This window comes from Grammomys surdaster, unplaced genomic scaffold, assembly GCF_004785775.1.
Source record: "Grammomys surdaster isolate TR1022 unplaced genomic scaffold, NIH_TR_1.0 198, whole genome shotgun sequence".
Lineage (NCBI taxonomy): Eukaryota > Metazoa > Chordata > Mammalia > Rodentia > Muridae > Grammomys > Grammomys surdaster.
The window spans coordinates 1,310,353-1,315,676 of record NW_021604643.1 but is presented as its reverse complement, the minus strand read 5'-3'; the positions used below and the strand labels follow the sequence as shown (position 1 = coordinate 1,315,676).

At 39.5% G+C, this 5,324-nt stretch overlaps 1 pseudogene; it reads right to left on the bottom strand.

Annotated features, from left to right (window-relative positions):
- Nucleotides 1-4,951, bottom strand: part of LOC114623402 — an 8,520-nt pseudogene extending 3,569 nt beyond the window's left edge.
- Nucleotides 4,952-5,324: the final 373 nt, after the last annotated feature.

The window sequence follows — 5,324 nt, the reverse complement described above, 5'->3', positions numbered from 1 at the left end:
CTTTCTTTCTTTCTTTCTTTCTTTCTTTCTTTCTTTCTTTCTTTCTTCCTTCTTCCATCCTTCCTTTCTTTCTTTTTTATTTCAGTTTTTAAAATATTTATATTGGATATTTTATTTATGACATTTCAGATGTCATTCCCTTTCCCATTTCCCTTCCCTAGAAACCCTCTATCCCATCCTCCCTCCTCCTTTTTGCTTTTATATCATTTTAATTACAAGAAAGTATAAGGTCAGTTCTAGGTTGAGGAACTAGCAATACAATAGATGCACATAGTCAAGGAACAAGCAAGACAATAAACACAAATAGTCAAAGAACAAGCAAGGCAATAAACACAATTCTGTGAACACTCCTATGATCACTGTTTCTAGCATGGGGAAATATGCATGCTACTCTTGTACAGACTCCTTGTCCATAAAATATGGAGGATGAAACATGAGAACATTATTTCTCTTTGGGCTGTGCTCCTGTACTGACTCACACCTTGAGCACTCACTGTCTTCTTGGGAAATAAAAATCCACAAAAGATTCAAACAAACAAAATGTTAATATTTATCACCTAGTATTGCCTGTCAATGTTCTGCCTCAAGAGTCTCCCTTTAAAGAAGGAATGGTGTGTATTTATTTTGTATAACTATGGAGTAGTTGAGGATAAGACTTTTATCCCTCCAAATATTAGAATTCTATAGTCAGGTAAATTTTCTTGGTGTATATGAAGGTTATTTCAGGGATAGCTAATTTCTTTTAAATTGGTTGTTGCTGGTACAGCAATGAGAAGGCATACACTTATTTGCAAATAGCATCATTAAGATCTACGCCAAAAAAGGCAGCTGATCTGCCTTGAGGAGTGCACCAAAGCAGCTACAGGAATGTAAGATTGTAGGAGATTCTCTCTCTCTCTCTCTCTCTCTCTCTCTCTCTCTCTCTCTCTCTCTTATTAATTCCATTTGTGGGCTGCTGGTGCAGGTTAGTCATTTTATCTTCTCATCTCATTAATCACTTGTGGGGTGCTGAGGAGAGCTTTATTAGTACCTGGTCAAAAGACAGCTTAATCCATAACATCTTCCAGAAGCAGAAAAGCCAGCTGTGGAGCCAAGGTGTTACTATGTAACCAGGCTGAAGTAATTTATGCAAACTAACAGGATGCATCTGCAAAGGGAGCCTGCTTGCTCAAACCAGAAGCAAGATGATTGCTTTAACCCTGGCCTGCCTGCCTGAGCCTCTGTAGAATCATAACAAAACTGGCTTCTCTACTCCTGACATTCAAGTATACATCATCTCTTCTCCCTCTTCAGAACCTCCAACAGCTCTCAGACTTTGATTCAGACTTTTACATGAAAATATCTTCAGCAAGCTTTTCACTATGTCAAATTTTTTAGCTAAGATTTGAAATGTAAAGGTGAAAATCTGTATTGATGTTTCTTGACCCTCCTGAAGAAATCTATATAGCCTATGGCAAGCAAACCATTTCATCTCCTTAATCTTGCATGTATTATGTTAGCCAATATTATTTAAACAATAACTCTGTGTTGTGTAGGTTAATGTGTTTTATTATTTTAAAAACAATAACCAAAGACAATTGCCAAGTAGATTATGCTTGTCAGTGGTAGAACATGTGATTAGCACTCATGAGATCCTAGGGGCAATCCCTAGCACCACATGTGGATTATAGTTGGTGAGACAACTAAAAGGAAGGCAAAGTAAGTTCCAATGTTATATATTTTATTCCCAAGGTTCAGGCATTCTATTATAGCTGGAGAAAATGGACCAAGACTCCTATAGCAATATAGAATTAGGATCTATCAATTAGCTATAAAGTACAGGATACCCATGTTACAATCCACAAACCCAAAGAATCTAAATAACAAGAAAAGCTCAAGGCAGAAGGTTGAATCTCACTCAGAAGGTGAAATAAAATTGTAATTAGAGGTAGATGGAGGAAGGAAACCGGGTAGGAGAGAGGATAGAGAGGGTAATGGGGTGGGGGAAGCAAGTGTATGGAAAACTAGGAAAAAAGGACCAGGAGACTGGATGGAAATTAGCTCCTAATGGGCTGCAGAGGCTGGGACTGGGTAGGGGGATCTCTAGGACTTGCCAGAGACCTGGGATGAGAAAGGCTTCAGGGCATCTAAAAGTATGACTCTAGCTGAGACTCCTAACAATGGGAGATATGGAACCTGAATTGGCCACTTCCTGTGGCCAGCAGGACTCCCAGTGGAGGGATAAGAAAACCAAACCAACAAAACAAAACCTTAGACCCCAAATTTTTCCTGCCTACAAGTAATGCAGGGATAAAGATGGAACAGATACTGAAGAAATAGTCAATGACTGGCCCAATTTGAGATCCATCTCATGATCAAGAATTAATCACCGATACTATTAATGATACTCCATTATGCTTGAAGACCCGAGCCTACCGCAACTGTCCTCTAAGAGGTTCCATCCAGCACTTGACCCAAAAAGATGCAGAGATCCACAGCCAAACATTAGATGGAGCTCTAAATGTCTTTTCGAAGAGTTGAGGGAAGGATTGAAGAATCTAGATAGGATAGGGACTGCACAAGAAGACCAAGAGTGTCAACTAACCTGAACCCTCGGGCACTTCCAGAGAGTGAACCACAAACCAAAGAGCACACAGGGGATATTCCTATGCCTCCTGCACATATGTAGTAGATGTGCGGGTTGATATTCCTGTGGGTCCCCCCACAGCTGGAGGAAGGGCTTTCCTTTATTCTGTGTCTGCCTGTGGATCCTGTTTCCCTAACTGAGCTGTCTTTTCTGGCTTCAGTTGGAGAAGATGTCTCTAATCCTGTAGTCACTTGAGGTGTCACTGTGGGTTGGTACTCAGGGGGGACCTCCCCCTTCTGAGAGGTGAAGATGAAGTGGATATGGGGGAGTGGCCATCTGAGGGGGCACAGGGAGGAGTGGGGGCTGTGATTGAGGTGTAAAGTGCATAAAAATAAATTAATTAATGGGAAAAAATTATATAAATTCCAGGAATAAATGAATATTAGTAAAAGACATTTATTTTAATGGTATTTTTTAAGAACAATAAACAAAACAGCAATAGAGGCAGGTACTTCTTGGGTCTTAAAAGTATTATGTAGGTGGTGAGTGATGAGGGGTAGGAAGCCTGTGAAATGGCCTCAGTGTAGGTGTGAGGGATCACATAGTAAGGACTATACATGGAAATCTGTACAACCAATTCTGGATACTCTCCAATGGCCTCCCTAGTTTCAATAATTTTTGCATTTGTGAATTAAAAGGCATTTGGCTAAAGCCTTCATTCTTCCGGACACTGCTTAGTGTTTTACACTGACATTATAGTCAGTTATTCACGCATCTGGTCGTTGCATATGTATTTTTCTATGTGCAAGTTGCTGGAGGACCACAACTGTGGCTGCTGATAATGTAGAGTACTGTTTGATTATTTCAGTACTCAACAAAGAGAACCTTGTTGGATTTTTAAGCCATTTATATGTGAATAAGAGTTCATGTTTTTTCACTTCATAGGACAATCAATATGTCTTGTAGAAACTGTATGTTATTCTCATAACATGAGCATGTACCTTTATCAGCATACATGTCAAATATGTAGTTCTAAGGAATTGTGCAACCTAACTCTTCAATTATGAGTGGCTAAGAAAAATGTGACACATAATACGTAAGCAATATTACTTGTTTGCAGAGAAAAATAAAATTATGAAATTTTCAAATAAATGTATAGAACCACAAAAAATACGTTTAGTGTAGTAACTTAGAACTAGAAAGACTAATGTGTGTTCTCTCTCATATAGATTCCAGCTTCAAATATTTTGGTTTTTATGTTTAACTCAGAACACAGGCAGAAGCCAGGAGAGTAGAAAGGAGCTAATTTTGTGGTTAGTAACATGCTAATGAAGGAGGAATACTAGAGTACAGATAAAAATGAAAGAAATGGGGTAGGTTTCTAGGGACAGAAAGACTTGTATATGCAGAGTACAGGAGCTTGGAGGAAATCCAGAATTAAAAAAAGAGACTAACCTAAATGAAGGGTATTCAAAAAGCAACGTAGAAGCGTAATACTGTACAACCTAGCTTAAAACTAAAATTAGTTTAGAGACAGCAAACACACATGAAAGCTGAGAAGCAGGAGAATGCTGAGGGTTAAAGGAATAAGCAAGGGTGAGTGTAAGTGAGTGGGGAAGACGATGGTGTAACAGATGGATTAATCTTCCATAGGTAAAAGCCTGTGGGAGCCCACTATCTAGTAAGATAATTCAAAATACAACTTTAAAGACACATTGAAACAGAATCACCTACCTGCATGTCAGTGGACAATGTCACTCCCAGAAGACATGGGTATTGAAGGGAAACATAGTTATGAGTTCCCCATACATTATTGGTGAGGAAGACCACAGGAATCTCCACAAGGAGAGAGGTCCAGAGGCTCTGTAGTTCCTTTATCAAGCACAAATCCTGATTTAGATATGGTCCCATGGATGTGGAAAATTCCAGACATGAGGTAAAGCCTAGGAGGAGTGTCCTGGATGAAACAAGGCCACGAGGGCAGGGAAGTGCAGAACAAAAAACTTAGATCAAGAGGTCAAAGACACTGCTTGATCAAGCTCTGCTTGTAATGCTGTCTCTAGTAGCCACACATAAACAACAGTTAAAAAAAATAAAGACTGTTCATTCTTGAAGTGAACCTGGAGTCTGTGTCTCTGTCTATCATTATCCTCTTTTCAAGGAACCTGTGTTGCCCATGATTGTGCTGACCTAAGCACAAAACAACAAAAGTTATTTATGTTGCCATTGGTTACCCACAATACCTACATTTAAAAGTACTATTGTTGAAGACACCACACACTTTGGGTACAGGATATAGAGAAATCAACTTCAAACTGAACAGGATACTTTCTACTTACCTGCTAGCTTACCCAGTATTCGAACATTTAAAAAGTGATTAATCATGTTATGATTAGAGTTGAAGCCTATTCCACAGATGACAATTTCATGCCTGCTACTGGAATTCTGGTCAAAAGCTCTAGACTGAGAAGGTCACAGGCCCTAGGGTAGAACTTGCTATTGTTATTTTGCTAAGTGGTGGTGTTGTCAATCTGCACTCTAAATATGTATGTCTATACTCAGAGACCTGCGTTGCTCTCAACCTTGGTGAGGAAAGCTTATTCATGCAGTCTGCAGCAGTCAGTTAAGAGGTGTGTAACTGCCCAAACAGCTCTGAGCAAGAGTGTTGTGTGTACTCCACCCTCAATGGCATCTATAGTACTCCTTCCCTGATTAAGGCTCAGGGAACACCAAGGATGTGGTGGAAGGAAAATGTGTA